Consider the following 17,237-nt stretch of genomic DNA (forward strand, 5'->3'; position numbering starts at 1 on the left):
TGGTGTGCCTGAAGACTCAAACCCTTACAAGTCTTTGCTTTCCATAACATCAGCAGCAGCCACGTCAGCACCTGTGGCAGTTGTTGTTCTAGGACACAGAAATAAACTTCCCCATCCTACACAAATGCTTGGATGTTGAGGCCAGAGGGACTTACTGAGATCATTTTGTCTGGCATCTAGAGCAACATGGACTATAGGACTATGCTAAGTAATTCTTATTTGAAGTTCCATAGCTGTGGTTGAACAACAACCACAATAAACATGCAATCGTAGCAAATCTACCACAATCCCTAGGAAGCTGTTCCAATCGTAAATCACCCTCACTGTTAAAAATGTGGACGTGGTTTTCAGTCTGAAGGTGCTTAGCTTCAACTCCCGGCCAACAATGTGTTGTTGTTACAAGTCTACTGAGCTGCAGAACCCTTCCTATTGCATTGCTGATCCTACTGAGGTATTCTTAACTTGTGACAAGGGACTGGTTTGAAAGCTAAATGAGTAGAACTTCCCTCCTATCTTTTGCTGTCATGAGGGGTTCTTTTTGGTTTGCTTCTTTTCACATGGTTGATTTTGTAACTTTTCTCTGAACCTTGTCAAATTTTTTTATATTCCCCTTGAAACCAGCTGTGGAGCTTTCTGAAATGTAAGTGGCTCTCTCAACATTCACAGAGCTAAACTACCTCCTTAGGCTTTGTTCCAAAAATTTCCAAATGTGTTCATGAAGTCCTTCCAGGCTGTATTTTAACCAGCCCTGAAAGCCACAACAGCATTTCCAAATCTTTAAGACCAAAGTCACATTAAGTGACATTAAGATGAAGCAACAAGCCCTTGAACCCCCACACAAAAAAATTTAGAAAGAAGCAGACTCACAGCAGGACCAGTGAGTGAGCAGAATGATCTGTCAATGTCTCCCATTTCTATGTGTGGGCAAGGGCTTTGTAGCTACTGTCTGCTCATTCATGCTGATGGCTGCAAGTCCATGGGGACTTTGCTGTTGTTGTTTCAGCGTTTTAGCCCATTTCTTTCTATCTGCCACTTTTAGGGCCAGAGGAGATGCAACATGTTCCAGACTAGCTTTCTTTTTTAATCAAAAAACAAGCAAGTCTGCATACACCTAGGTTGTTCATGCCTAAAACACTGACCCAGCCAAGCAGAGTCAGCAGAAATAGCAGCTACATTCACAGCTGCAATACCCTTGGAGTGACACATTAAAGAAAGGCCAGCACTTTTCTAAAACCATGCATCTCAAACCTATGTTTTCCAGTGGAAACAGATGACCTTGTCTCAGCTTATTTTGAGGCAGATCCTCATGGACTTGCCACTAGCAATATAAGCCATCCTGCTTTGAATATCAGGACTGTGGTCCAGAACTTAAAGAGTTTTTCCCCTCTTTGCCCCTAATAAGTATTTCTGTATTAGAGCAGCATTCGTACCTAGTACAGTCAACCCCTGCATGCAGCTTCATAGCCTGCGATGGTGCAACTAAAATCCCTGCCATGCCTGCCTCTTAAGCTGAAGAGCTGTGCTGGTCTGGCTGCATGGGACATCTTTGCTTAAGAGAGGAAGAAGAGAAGATCACCACCACACCCCAAATCCAGTCTTTCCCCATACAAAGTGCCACTGAGTATTAATAAACCAGGTGTTGAAAGCGATGCTCAGCCTGAGGCACGCTCAGTGCTACACTTGTCGCTTGACCCACCTCCTCATCCTAGAGATTAATTAGGCCTGGCCCCTCCCTGCTAAATTGCCTCTCAGGCACATTGCTCAGTCTTCCTCCTCTTGCCTCTGGCCTATTCACTCACTAACTTTTTATTTCATTATTCATGTTTTCCAGTTGTAAGGCCCTCCACTCATTTTCAGTAGGCCGCCCCAAGGACTCTGTTCCAGTAATGGGACATGGGGGAGGAAAGATGTCTGGAATGAGGGAGGATGAGCACAGCTGCGTTGGGATGGGGAGCTGGAGCTTCCAATCTCCTCTGTCTTTGCTCTCCAAGTCTTCCTCGCTATGCTGTCCCAGGTGGAATGCACTAGCTGGGCTGAGAGACAGCATCACTTCTCATCTCCTGAAGATGCCGTCTCACCTCTGGGTGCAAGTTCAGATGTTCTCCAGCAGCAGTAGTGCATGCTGTCAGCTGTCCCCTAACCTCGGCTGGAGCTCACATCTAGGGACACGGCTGTGATATTTGGCTGCAGAAAAAGTCTCTACGCTCTAAATCCTGCCTGGGGAAAAGGATGGTCTGAGGAATAAACCTTCCCCACATTTCACCAGCTGGCTGGCATAGGGCTATGTAACTGCTGCCATTCCTTGCTTTAAATGCCTTATTCCTTCTGCGTATCACCTGTGAAGCTCAGACACCTCACCCAGACCTGAGGATCACACTTTCAGCTTGGCGCACCCTTGGCTAAGTTTAAATTTTTGCTCCTGTCTCCATCCCTGTTCATTTATGCCATCTGGAAAGACTGGAAGCTGTTTGGGCCAATGCCTGCCTGTTGCTATACATGTACAGCAATAAGCTCAGCTGAACCTTAACTGAGATCTCTGGATGCTGTTGTAATACAAAAAATAAATACTAATTAGTAGCATCAGCAGACTCAGTACCAGACGTACTGCAAGTCACGCCCCCACTATATTTATACATGCTGATATGTGAATGTGCCTGCAATGGTTAATACCCCCATATATTTGTCTGTACACTGTGTTTTTCATGTAATATCCATTCCTTTCATAATCATGTGTCACTTAATATCCTAAGACAGAACATTCTGTAATGAAGTAGCATGTGTTTGGACAGAATAGTGAAATTATCTTTGAAATGTAGCACAGATGGAAAGATCAGATGATGAGCCTCCATTCCATTTCTCTAACTTCTACTCTGGCTACTGTATTTTAATATTCTAAGCCATCAACGAGTTCATTCTTCATGCTTGTGATGAACTATGTTATGCTCACTGCTATCTGATTCTTGTGTGCGGGTTGCACATTCCAAAGAAAATCCATAATGGAAAATGTAATTGCAGTAACAAGCACCCTACAGGGATGCAAAATTCCTCCAGAGGATCATCAGGGGTTAATTGGTCTCTTCTTTGCACAGTTCCACAGAGCCATTCCTATTCGTATCGACTGAGCACTAGAGGGAAAGCAATAAAATTACCAGCTAAAGCCCAGGTTCCTGCCTGTTCAGTATGCCATGCTAACTTGGAAGACAGAGCTCTGATTGTATGGCTGAGCCAAAGAGGACGGCTGTTTTTAACACCCTTCTAACTTATGGTAACCATTAACTACAACCTGACTTCCCATTACAACATACCACTGTGAACACCTATTAGCAGCTAATTGAATCATCTAAAAATGGCCATAATTCAAACCTATGTTTGTGTTTTTGTAATGGTTCACACAGCTTTTGCTGTAGTACAGGAGAATATGCAAATCAGGGCTCTGTTTTAACGCTCACGGTGAGATGGAAGTTTAAATGGAAATCTAATGGAGTGACAAAGGGGAATAAAGCCATATTGTATTTTTGATGTTACCCATGAGACGTGATAGGAGAAACTAATAACAAGGCTCCCTATCTCTAAATGTTTTCCAGCCGTAAGCCACTGAAGAGCCAAAAGTCCTCTCTGAGTCAACACCAACAAATGCATGCACTCACATCGTCATTTTCTGCAATTTCTATTCACAATTTCAAGCTGTATGGCATTTTCCATTCTCCCTTTTATTTAAAGAAATAAAAGTATTTCCTCTCAGAGGCATCATGGGTTATTTTTCAACCCACTGTATCCTGAAGTATCAACTTTTTTTATAGTTCTTTAAATGTGAATATTTTTTATTGTATTATGAAAGGCAACAAAATACTTGTTTACACAGTGCTATTGACAGGTTTGCACATATTTGATGTCAGGGATTTTTAATTTGACTTACAGCCTTATTTTATAAAGAGTTTTCATTAAACCTATGAAGAAGTTGTTAGGTGATATTTTGTGTAGAAATGTGGCTACTTCAGATTAGCATAAATTATCCTAAACAAGGAAATCACCTTAAACCATTTACTTAAACTGAAAGAAGAATGTATTTCACCAATTGTAAGAGAACTGTTGAGAGCAGATAAAAAAGATCATACACCTCAGACAGAGGTTACTGTGTGCCCAGGGAAAAAACCTGCTCCCTTCTGTTATGGAATTATGTTATTCTGCTATGGAGTTGTGGAATCATGGTGCTTCCAGGCCCTTGCAATGCAAAGTAAGGTGCAATCACTTAAAGCTCACTCAAGGCATCATTAAGGTTTACATCAGTTAAATAAATCCGAACTCGGTGGGAGGGCGGGGGAGGAGGGAGGGATTTAGGCAAAACTATGGCAGCTCCCTCATACAATAAGGCACCCAGCCACCATTAAGTCTGTCTAATGTAGATATCTACTTGCACAAAGAGGGGGGAATGTCCTCAATAAATGTGTGAAGCACTAAACCTGTCCAACCACACCCTTTTTACACATTATCCACTGGTCAGCCCAAAAAAGGGCTTCTCAGATCGGCAGACTTGGCCTCATTGCGGGACACGCCCAGCATGAGGTGTGACCCACAAGCTGCATTCACTACTGGCTCACATATCACGTCCTTTTCATGTTTATTAGATGGGTCAGATGCTTATGTCTTGCATCAGCATCTGATGCACACTGTAGCCTGCTTGGAATAGCCATCAATTTTCAACCAAAGAAGTTTTAAATCACCTGCCATTTGTCAGACTGTTTCCCACCACTTAGCACAAAACATTTTGATGGATAGGGAATGGTGGATTGTCTCTCCAGTGAATGTATAAGAATTATGTGTTTTACATGGCAGATGGGAATTCTTTCCTGCAGACACACATGTGCAGCCCTGCTGGCTTTCTTGGAAGCTGCATACATACTTCTGAACAAACAACCACCACATTAGTTCTCGCATGCTCAGAGACTGTGCTAGGTTACTCCAGCAAGCTTAATAGTGTGCCAAAAATAAGCAACTGAACCCTTATCTAGGCAATTCAAACAACAATATTTTGAATGTCCAGCCCCCAGACCTTTGTTTCAATCCTTACTTCAAACACTGTAAAATCTGCATTTGTTTAAAAACACCAGAATTTGCTGGAGCAAGTAGCACAGGGAAGGCAGTGGCTGGGACACGTATGGCAATTGCCCTCTGGCTGCCAGATGGGCTCGCAACATGTATGTGTCTCTCCCTGGATTTGGGAAGCCCCTACTGCCCTTACCACCAGAGCTCTAAGAATTTCTTCCACTAAATCAAGCTGTGGAGACCTAATTTTCTTTTAAAGCAGAAGACCTCATGCAGTTGCCCTTCTTGTGCCAACACAGTCAATGACCGAGGCACCAGTGCCGCACAGTGAAATCATGACAGAGTTGGCAGCACTGAGCTGTGGAGGGGCACAGCAGCACTTTGAGCATGTTTCAAGCAACCTGTTTGCTATAGAAAGACTCCTGCCATTGTGAAAAATGTCCTCATCCATCCCCCAAACTGTAATGAGCTACCAGGTTTTGCATTTTTCATTCTAGCAAAGATGGTAAATAACCCTCCTGAGAACAGGAAAATCAAGGGCAGAAGCAGACTGCGTGCCAGCCATGCTTTCATTCGGTCCCCACTCCATACAAGAAAGCAAACTTTTTTTTTTTAGTTCTCAACTCTGACCTACTAAGCTTTTGGGTCATGACCCTCATTTGGAAAAAGCTGCACTTTCACCTCTTCATCCTCCCTCTCTCTCTCTCACACGCACACCACAAAAATATTGTCATAAAATCTGCTGACAAAACCATGCCTGAAGATATGTGTCAAATACAAACATCCAAATAACTGAGCCAATGAAACATTAATTTCAAACATAGGTTAATATAAAAAAAAAGCCCCAAAAAGCTGTACATTTTTTACTAGACAGTCAATTCAGCATTACATAAATTGACTGAAAATGACTGAAAATGAAATAAAATGACAGCACCCAAGAGTAACCATTAATTCAGGGTTCTTTCCTTTCCAAGTCTTCATTCATTTTTCTTTCCCTTGACTTAATACTTGTATTTTTTCTCCCTCTTTTAGATACTATCTTTGGCTATATCTTTACCTCTCCTTTCCATATCTGCTTGACTTCCCTTACTTTCTGTGGAGCCTAACTGTGGGTTCCCCATGGAGTTCATTCACAGTCAAATGTTTCTTAGTCAGCAAAACCTTCCACATCATCACGTTTTTCAGTGCAGTTCCTCCAGCTCTCATTATACCCTTGGGCTAAGGACCATGTGAGCCCCTAGTCTGGGGAAAGGAAGTTCACTCTTCCTGCCGTCCATGACAGCTGCCTTCAAGCATCCCAGCTGGCTTTCTTGATCCCAGAATGGGAAAACTCCAGTTTAGGTTCAGTCCATAAGCAAATTTCTTTCTCCTCTCAGATATGCCATGCTGTTTAAAATTTCTGTCCTGGGTCCATTACTAGGAAGGCCCTGGTTATCATTTGCAGAGAGATTCTCTTTACTGGGAGACAGCAGCAAATAGAGATATATCCAGCTCAGCCCTAGTACACCCAGATGTACCTTAAGTCTGATGCAGAGATCCTACTTGTGGATGGGTTTTACCCTCCCCTTTCGGCATCTGTATGCAGCTGCACCTCCTACTTTGAAAAGGAACAAAATATTAGATGGCATCCCTGAAGAGCAATTCAAATTCCTGAGCTGCATTTGAGGAAAAATGTTCCTGCTTATCATGTTACTGAAATCCCCTGGCTCTGTGCAAATTCTCAGTTGACTAATATTGATTCCATAATATTTACTGTTGATCACTTTAAGGTCTTGCTGCTTTCCATCACTACTGATGGTACAGAAGGAGTATTTTCTTAGCATGTTATTATCAGACTTCAGCATGCTGTTGTCTATCTTCTTTTGGAAAATCTTTTTCATAGTATTCAATTCACGTTGTTTATCACCCTCACAACTCAAGAAACATGGTGTTTGCTAGCCCAGAAAATATCCACTGGCCCATAAAAGCCATGGCCACGCAGCATCACACATGCTAGGAATGTATTCATGCCAGTCTCAGCGGGGGCTCGTGTGCAGGTGCAACTTAAATGCTTGTTTTGGTCCTTTTCACCATAGCACATTAAATCTCCGGATCCCTTAATACTCCCACCCAGCCTCACAGCAGGCATGTCTGCAGAGACATTAGTGTAAGCATCTTGTAGTGCTGCTGAGGTACTTAGTCAAGCGTTCCCCTTTTGGGCCTCATTTTTGCTACTACGCACAGTAACGCTCAAGGCTATGCAGCTGCACTCCAGTTCATGCAGGATCAGGTTCCCCTGCCCTCTTTCTCCTTGCTTAGCAATTCTTTTTTTTTTTTTTTTCCCTTTTTCCTTTTCTACCCTACACTCATACATGAACATTTCAGAGCACGGAGCACCATTAAGCTCAAAGAGAACATGCATGAGCATTTCACAGCTCTCTGCACGGCCCTTTTGCCAGTCTTTCCTTTCAAGGAGGCTGCTCCAAAAGTTGACTGGAGCCAGTGAAAGTCTTCCCGTTGGCCTTGGATCAGGCCCAAAGCAAGGGACACAATTAGATGGGAATGGAGGCACTAACAAAAGGCAGCTTGCCTGCCAGCAGGCAAAATGCAGAGAGACCTACATGGAGAAAGAGGGATTTGAGGGTAAAACTTGAGAGATGAGCCTCTGTGCGATGGATGCTCTGCCAAGCAATCTGTGCTCTTCGTGACTTCCATTTGAGCAGCTGGTTGAGGCACTCAGCACTGGCTTTGAAGTGCGAGGTGAAGACAGAGTATGGGCACTGCCTCACTTTTTTTAATCCACCAGATTTATTTGTTTAATACATTTTTGCTGTCTTGTTTATTCTTTTTATAAATCTTATTATTACAAAGCAGGATTTTTAAATGGCAGTGAAAAATATGTCGACTGATGATGTTTGGGAGAGTCAAAACCAAACCCAAATAAAAGCCTGTATTCAAATTTTGTGAATGGGCAAATGGGTATTGTTCTTCTCACTCCCTTTTTTCTTCTGGATGCACCAGTCAGCCCAGGAAGAGATGCCTCAAAGCAATTCTTTCCATCTCTTTACCAACAAACAGGGCAATACAAGAGTCTTCACAGTCCAGCAGTTCCTACTGCCTGATACTCAACTTGCAAACACAGTGTGTTAGCACCACCCAAGTCAAAACAGAGTCCTCATTCAGTGCAGATTGTCCATGGCTCTCTATTTTTCATGATGCTCTTTCTTGAAACTAGCTTCATTGAAACGATTTATCTACCTTGTTTAGATCTCAGTGCTTTCTACTCACATTAACATGCAGCAAATACAAAAGAACACTCTCATCCAAAAGAAAATCCAACAGATCCTTTTACCAGAGCTGTAAGATGATGTGTTTGGGTGAATTGTCTAGCAGGGTCCTGCCCGAGCTCTGGTTTGTTTAACATTTTCAGCTGTTATCTGGAAACAGGAGTAGAAAAAATCATTAGTTATATTAGCAGTTGATACACAGACTGGGGGAGACGAAAGAAAACAAGAAATTTATAGGGAAAATGGAAATCAGTTGGGAAGGATTTGAGAATTAGGTAAGTATTATCCAAATTATACAGATTTATAATTACATATGTCAACAAGCAGACTGGTTACTTATCATGTCGGGATAGCCTAACGCTGCCTTGGAAGATACTTTGCCTGGAACGACAATGGTAATATCTTCTACCCAGAAAATGGATTGTCCATTCTTTATATGCTATTTCAAATGCCGCAGAAATTCATAGAGACATGGGAATCACAGCAGGGGAAAAGCACCTACCAATGAACAGGAAAGAACACAAATGATGGAGAGACTTACAGCACTATTGCATGTGCATTTTGCCTCTCCAGCCTAATGACAAGAATTTAGTTCAACTACTTAATGACCACAAATCATCTGCAATGCTCTGTGCTGCTCTATTGTGTACATAATTTATGGCTTTCTGAACTAAATTTATGACTTTCTGTATATAAAGTATGGTTCACTGCAACCCAGATTTATTTACATGTTTTAGTGGTTTGGTTCAAAATATCTTTTACTTACACTTATTACTTACACTTATTACTTACATTTCAACCCACTACACATGTGCAAAAGAAGAGGAGATAGCTAGGCAAAGGTAGCTGTCGTGCACGAGGTAACTCAGGGGCATCACTCCGTGGTGGAGTCCGTGTGTGTTACAGACTGGGCTGTGTATGTGCTGGATGCAGAACTGAGCCTCCCTCCTGGAAAAGCTTTCCTCAGCACTGTGAGGTCTTGCACTGTGAGTCATTGCAAAGTCCCAGAGACCTGCAGAGGCTGAGTAAGAGGCAGTGAGCACTGTGAGCCACTGCCTAGCTGGAGAGAATCCAGCATCTCAAGCTGGTGTGCATGGGCAATGGGCTCTGTCCCATATCCAGCTTGAAGGCCACCAGACAGGCATCAAATGAATATCTGAGCCATAAATTGCCTATGAAACTTCCTTACTCTGGCTGCAGTCTACTATTTGTCCCTGGCTCACCCTCATCAGCTCATAGTCCCCTGTCTTCCCTGTCCTCCCTTTCCAGTGCCAATGCTGCAGTGGCTCCTGCCCCACACTTATTCCCTTTGCCTCTTGTTTCACCCTCACAGGGTCTCTGCCTCTATCACAATCCTTGGGCACATCCTGATCTTTCCTTTCTGCTCTCTGAGTCTGCAGGACAAAAGTAATTACAAAGCCTCATTTTTTACCAAAACACTCCCAGATCCCTGTCCCAGACATTCACTTCACAATCAGCCAAGCACTCCTGGAAACCATCACACCTCTGAATCCTACATGGGTTTTTATCTTGCAGCCGTAAAGATACTCTGTACAGCAAATATTGCAATACAATTCTGGAGATGTTAAGACGATGAAGGTACAAAAATCATGTCAAAATCTCAGAATGCTACCATAAGGGTCAAGGCATGATTCAAGTGCCTCAGCACATTTTGGACAGAAGTCTTGAGCTTAACCTTCCTTGGTGGATATTCTCCACAAGCTGTCCTGAGTTGCTTAAGCAGAGGTGACACAGTCAAGCCTCCAACTTGTGTCATGGGCAAAGTATTCCATGCCTGGAGAAAAACCACTAGGAATGAGATGGTACCATGGAAAACTCACCTGTTTGTGATTTCCCCTTCTCATAGTTCAGTGAATCAGTTAGGATTTGTACTCATTTGCAAGGATCCTAGGTTGGCAAGGGACAACTGAACACACTGGGCCTTTGGGCACATCTACCCTCACCCTGTTAATGTGTTCCCAAGACACACCTCAGCAGGATTTGCCCCCCTTGTCTCATTTTTTTCTCCTCCAAGGTAAGAAAGCATGAATATTCAGGAGCTTTACTGAGGTATCTGCACAGGCCATCAAATAGCTAACATGCTCCATGCTGAATTCCAGTATGGCACATGTACACCCCGTGCTGGGTTATAGTCAGGCCGTGTCCACAACAGTGTCCCAATTACGGCATTGGGACCAAACCTCCAGGACAGCTGGAAAGAGGCTGGAGAACAGTGTGCTAGTGAATAAGCCTCCTAAATGAGGTGGCAGTCGGCAAACCATCCATTGGGTATGGTCCCTGGCACACTCCTGTTGGCAGACCAGACCCAAAAATTGTTCAGACAGAGTATCAGTTGCAATGTGCTAGCAGTGTACTAGCACGGACTGTCATCTTCCAGGGCCAAAGAAGCCTGCCAGGCATGCTTGGATTCACTAGCATAGACTGAGTCTCAGCATCTGACTTTTCTCCATCTGAATAATTATAAAACATCATCCCAAAATCTGTCAGCCACAGAACTAGAAAAAGTTTGGTTTGCATCTTCTCTCTGGGAAGGTGGAAAGATATATACTGAGTATTTCCTTCCCACTTGATCTCCCCAAGGTGAGATGAAATCCATCAGCACTTTTGCCTTCATCCAGTCTGCTTGGGGTAGGTGTGAAAATATACCTGATTACTTTCGTCAGTAAAATTTCTTTGGTTTTAAGGTTACTTTTGAAGTTTGCTCAGATTCTGCAAGACTGCTTCACCCACTGATCTTTCCCAGTGTAAATGTGTTTTTCCTAAGATGCTAAATGACACTCAGAATTTGCTTCCCTAACCCCACTGAAGTTTAGAAGCAGCTGAATGCAGCTTTGGATATATATATATATGGTAAGGAAAAAAGCTTTTCTCTCACATCTGCAGAGTTACACAGGGAACAAAATATATGGCAGATAGAAATGACTGGCCTCATCTTCCTCGCTTCATTATAATCCATCAGTGATTCTCTTGAAACCAGAGTTGTCTACCCATATAAGACTGGTATCACAAGAGGAGCTGTAGATCCATAACTGAGTCTGACTTTACAGCCAGTCTGGCCAAATGCCCTCTTCCAGACCCAACTGTGCCATCCACAAAAGGTGCAATCTCCACCTCCCTAACCTACATGTCACTCCTACCAGCCACAGGTCTTTTAGTTCAAGAGATTCCTCAGGCGTCCTTAGCACACTGCACCCAAGTAGCTCAAATGATTTAAATTGCGGGGTTTTTCTACACCAGCTCATTTGAATTGAATGGTTCAAGAAGTTTTTACTTCAGCAAATCTTCCAGGAGATTGAGAGGGACATTCAGAAGGTAGTTAGCAATCTGCAGTTGAAAATTGAAATATCTCCCATAGATCTAGTTCTTTGCTCAGCATCCTGGTTATTAACACAGTATGTCCCCAGCTGCAGGACAGCTTTCCTGGGCACCACCTCCTGCACCTTCCCACCACGTGTGGCTGGAGGTTGCAAGGAGAGGAAATGCAGGGCAGGCAGCTATGCCTGAACCCTGTCACTCTCACACATCTCCTCTGCCACTTTTTAGAGCCTCATCTGGCTTTTCAGAGAGGCTGCTAACCTTACTTCCCACTATTGAGCCTCCTTAGGCTACTGCGGCTGCTCCCAAAGGAGCTGAGGCTGTGAGGCACGTGGGAAAGACAAGAGCAGACCCCAGAAGAACAGGGCTCATCCTTCCCCTTCCTCCCTGTTCCTGCCCAGGACTGGTAGCACTTGGCAGCACAAATAACGCAGTCCTGACCTGCTCGTTCCTGCAGTTGGAGTAGTGGCTCAGGGGATGGCAATGACTGAAGAAAAGGCTTTAAGGCAGATGGGGGAGAAGGAAAATGCACCTAGGATCTGACACTTTCTGCATCCAACTCAGACTGTCCTCAGGTTGCTCACAGCAGTCCTGGCATCTACTCAGCCTGGCAGGGAAAGGGAGGCACACAGAGGCAGTGGCAATGGGGACAGGGGATATACCCTCTTTTAAGAGACCCAAAGAAACAGGAAAGGAGAAGATGAGCAAGCTTGAGACCTCCAGCAGCACCTGACACATCTGACTTCTCCTTTATTTACATTTATTTCCAAACATTGTCCTTGAGCTGAGCTCACCCCTCAGAGAGGGAAGTGGCTGAGCTAAGTGTGAAGTGCCCATGCTACAGCTGGGGCTCTACCACTTCTTTCCCCCTGCAGTACATCTATGCACTCACTGCTTTGCCACTTATTGTTATTGCACCATTTACAGTTCAGGATATCTCCATCACTCTCCTGACCTATAAGCTCAGGAAAGCTGTTGCTGTGCTGCCAGGACCCTATTTTCTTGTCTTTATCCACCACTATTTCCAATACAACTTGCATGAATGAATAAAGAGAAATGCCTCAATACTCCTAGTCACTGATGTCCTTTCCTGCTGAAGATCACTGCATATCTTTAGGTGATGGATGACATTTTGGTATCTGAAACAGAGTCACATTCATCTGTATTTCAGACTAACATGACATCAGTGAAATCACAGCCCAGACTGCAAGGTCTGGGTTTGTCTGCTTGCTGCTGGCAACAGGATCAGTGAATAGTTACCTAACCATGGGTCAAAAGCTGCACTGCTGACTCAGACACAGAATGGGGTTTTCAAAGTGCTCAGGGAACTTGTGTTCCAAATGAAAATAGCACTTGTACCCACAGCCTCACTGCCTCATTCAGAGTTGTCTTTGGCTTCAATAGCAGATAGGGACACCAAGTCCTTGCGTTCTCTGACTCACGTGTCTGTCCTGTCCCATAGACACCCTAATGAAGGAAAAAGTCACCCAGAGCCCTAACATGCAACCAAAAGCAGACAATACTTTACAACCACAGACTAGTCACTCTGACTCCTGAGCAGCTCACAAAGGTAACTATATTTTTCTTAACAGAGGTCTCAAGAGATAGGGGAGGTATTATCAAAAGATGGGTTCCTAAAGCACAGACAAACACCTAATGTATCAGACTGTCAGATCCCAGCCCACCTGGGGTTTTATGGGTGAAAAGCAGAAAATAATAGGGGGGGCGGGGGGGGGACCAGCAGGTACAAGTGAGCACAGCTCCATTAAATTATCACTAGATACCTTATCTGTAGACTTGACCCAGCTGGAAAATGACCTACAACTTGTCTATGAAGTTTAAAAAATCTTAATCCATCTGTTTTAATAAATGAAGCTGAAAATGCTTTCCTCCTATTCTTTGTGTATCAAAATTGATGTATACTTTGAACTATCATTCAAACTATGAATTCAAAGTTGACAAGAGACTGAACAAAAGCCAAAGATGTTCAGCCATGAAATCAAGTCCTATAAGATTACTGAAAAGAGTAGGACTAGAGGGTTGGCTGTAGCAAAGTGCCTTCAATCCTTTGAAGCTACTGACTTCCACTTTCTGAGGCAGTTCTTGTTCAAACCCCTCGTCAACACTTTGGAACCTTACTGCCAAGATCACAAAAAGTTCTAGGCCTAACTGGAACTCAAATGAAGCATTGAAAAACCAAACAAATAAAAGGTAGAGGAAACTTGCTTTGTCCTGGGAAATGCAGACAAGCCAGAGGAAGGGAATCAGAAACAGCTTTTTTTCACCACCAAGAAAGAAGGCTGAGACCTCCACTCGTGTGACAGCTGAAGACTCTAGGATATGTAAAGTAGCTTGTGGCAACAGCCTGAAAGTGTCTTGCAATATCGTATCCTCATTTAGCCTGGGCAGATGATGAAACCGCATTGCATTAACCCGGCAGCTCACTGCGGGCATTGTGCTACAGCTCCAGAGGCTATTATGTGGGGTGCTGCCTCCTGCCTCTGCTGCCCACATCTTCAGGGCTGAGTACAAGGCACAGGCAAGGGCCAAACTTTCAACAGGTGTAAAATGGCAGAGCCCCACCGGCTTCCCTGAGACTTCATTGATTTACAGCCGCTGAAACTATGGCCCCTGCTATGCTTAAAGTCTGAGACAGGTTTTCATTGGACACAAAAGAATATGCTTTGGGACACTTTGAAACCTGTGCTGTGTGCAAGCAAGGAGCTAAATGATTCCCAAGATTTTCTGTGAGACATGTACAAGCACACATTGTGCACCAAGTGAGAGCAGGCTTCACCAGACACACAGACACAGAATACGCTTCCTGGGATGTGCCAGGGTGAAGAAGAGTTTTCTAAGTCACTTCATTTTTACTGGAAACTCTGCGCCAGTCCTCCCACATACAACGCACTGTGCACTCCTCGTAACCAGAATTGTCTGAACTTGTGGTATTTTAATAAACCTTCCTGCCAAGCCAAAGACGCTCTAAGACACATCACCTTTGTCCAGAGGAGGATCCCAGCTGCAGCAAAGTCCAGAGAGTGAGAGCTCTGCTACAAACCAACACATAGGTATGTTAAATGAGTTCTGTTAAAAATAACTTCTCTCCGTACTGCCTGGAGTGGAAGGGGGCACAGGCTGTTTTGAGAGTGCACACGAGAGTGACAGATTGCAACAGAAAATCCTTTCACTGTACACAGAGGAAAATGAGGCAGTACAAATGAATGCCTCTTTTTTATTTCATAGGGACAGGTTGGCAAAAGTAGATTATTGGGATTGGGCTGCACAGAAGAGAACAATTTTCTTTTTTTACTGGAATCACAATTCATTTTCATTATTCAGTCACTCAAACTTCCTTGGAAACAGAGTGCCACTGAGTTATGGCAGTCATAGATTAATTCAGCAGAAAAATATACGTATAATAATGAAATAAAGTAAAACTGGTCTTCTTGTGCAGCCCTACCAAGAGACAGCCAGACAAAAGCATGAAAAAATTGACTGTCTGGCCAAGACTGAAATTGTTGGCAAGTCTGGTTTCAACCCTGCTATTAGCTTTCTTGCAGCTGCTTCAACTACCCAAGCAGTACTGAGATAAGTGCATTGTCTGAAGTCCTTTTTCTTTCTAATTGGGGGCAGTATATTTATTTGCAGATACCCGATTTCTGATTAAAACTTCATTTGAAGGAACTTAGGAGCTAACAGTCAGCCACCTTAAACAAAACAAAACAAAAATGAAACAAAATCCAAGGGTTTGATTCTGAACAAGACACTCAGAAGAGTTCCTGCATTTCAGGATGAGCGTCGTGCTTCCTCTGTGGGCAGAGCCCTCTCTGGCTGCATTGTACATGGGGCAATTCTGCAGTGCCAAAGGGGCAGGACACAGGCGGCCGCACGGGGAGGTGGCTGGGGCAGGCAATGTGCTCTTGCAATCTTGTTCCCTTGTGCAACAGAGGAATGGGCAGAAAAGAGTGGCAGGGGTGGATCTGCATCCCCGATACTCCTGTCCTGGCATTGCAGCCACCTCCATGACACAAGGAGCTCGAGCATAAGCGTTATGTGTTTCTCGGGGGAGAGGGGGGACAGGGGTAAAGGCTGGCTGGCACCTTGCCCCTGTCCCAGGAAGATCGCGACTGAATGCTGCTGGATCGGGTCAAGGGAGGTCGTGCTCAGGGTGTGGACCTCAGGGATGTATTTCGGACCTGATCCAATGATAAGGTGTGACATTATGCCAGCCTTCAGGCTCACTCAGCTCACAGGCATGCCATTAAGGTTTCCTCTCTTCGGAGGTGTAAAGCACTTCTGTTGCAAGCCCAGTAAAAGAAGGTACTGTCTCAGGGTGGAACAGAAAAGGTTATGGAAGATTTGCCAAGAAAGTGCCTGTGCTCTTCTCGTTCCAAAACACGGCAGGGCTTAAAAAAAAAAAAAGAAAAGTTTCAAAAGGCATCCAGCGATTGTTTTTTAGGAAACAAAAGAAGCACTTATGGGTTAGGTTTTCCAAGTTAACTGCATTAGTAGATACACTAAACAGACAGCTTGATCTGGATGAGTCACACAGCAGAAGAGGAACAATGACCTGAGTGTTCCTCCAGTAAAAATCTTTCATTTTTTTGCTGTCAGGAAAGACTTTTTTTAATATAATTGCATTTGGGCGGCCAATCGGGAGGGTGTGGCTATCAGAAGATCACCCCCTCCCCCAGGGAGTCAAGTATTTGGCAGGGTGTCAGAATTTCAGGATACCCTAAGGCAGGCCACAGCACCTTAAAATAACTTCAACACACCTCATATCATGCCTGGATGTTGAATCAGCCCAGAGATGTCAATCACATACTGCCATTCATGGCAGAATCACCTCAGTTGCTCTGAACCTCTCTTCTGAACTCACAACTTCCCTTCACAGGAATCAGAGGAGGTGTGAGTATTATGTGTGTGTGCCTGTGTGTGTGTGATTCCCCAGTCTTCACAATAGCAATTCCACCCTTTCAGCCTCCTTGCTGGGAAACAGACCTTGTAGAACAGCAAGTTCCTCTTTCACAACAGCTGCTGAAAGGAGGCAGCACAGCTTGGCAACGGCAGTAGGAGACAGCAAACCTGAGCCTTCCCCTTAGAAGTTTATAGGGCTTTTGCTACCGACAGGCCTGCCAGTGTGATTTAACCCCACCTAGTAATCCTCAACTTGGCCTCTTTAACTTGTTCAGAAGTATCTGTTCATGAGATGAGCAGGTGTCAGTTCCCTGAGAGCTTGGCTTGAGACACTAGGTCTGACTTTTAGAGGGTCTGAGGCTCCTCTGGTATTACACTGTGCTCTGCTGTGGTGGTTATTTATCTGCACTGGAACACTATCCCACAGACCAGGATTCTGCCATGCTCCCTCCATATGTGCTCTAAATCCTTACTGACTTTGGTTCACTCCTCATCTTTCCTGGAGAACAGTATCCACATGCAGCACCCAAAAACAAGGATACAAAAGAGATAGTATTTGTTGAAGTATCTGCCATACTCCCTCATGTCTTGCTTTCTCCAGCTGTAAAGTAAGGGTGACTACAGATGTGTAAAGTGCTGTGGGATGCACAGGTGGGTGCCCAGCACTTTGTA

The sequence above is a fragment of the Corvus hawaiiensis genome, chromosome 1 (genome assembly GCF_020740725.1).
Source record: "Corvus hawaiiensis isolate bCorHaw1 chromosome 1, bCorHaw1.pri.cur, whole genome shotgun sequence".
NCBI classification, from domain to species: domain Eukaryota; kingdom Metazoa; phylum Chordata; class Aves; order Passeriformes; family Corvidae; genus Corvus; species Corvus hawaiiensis.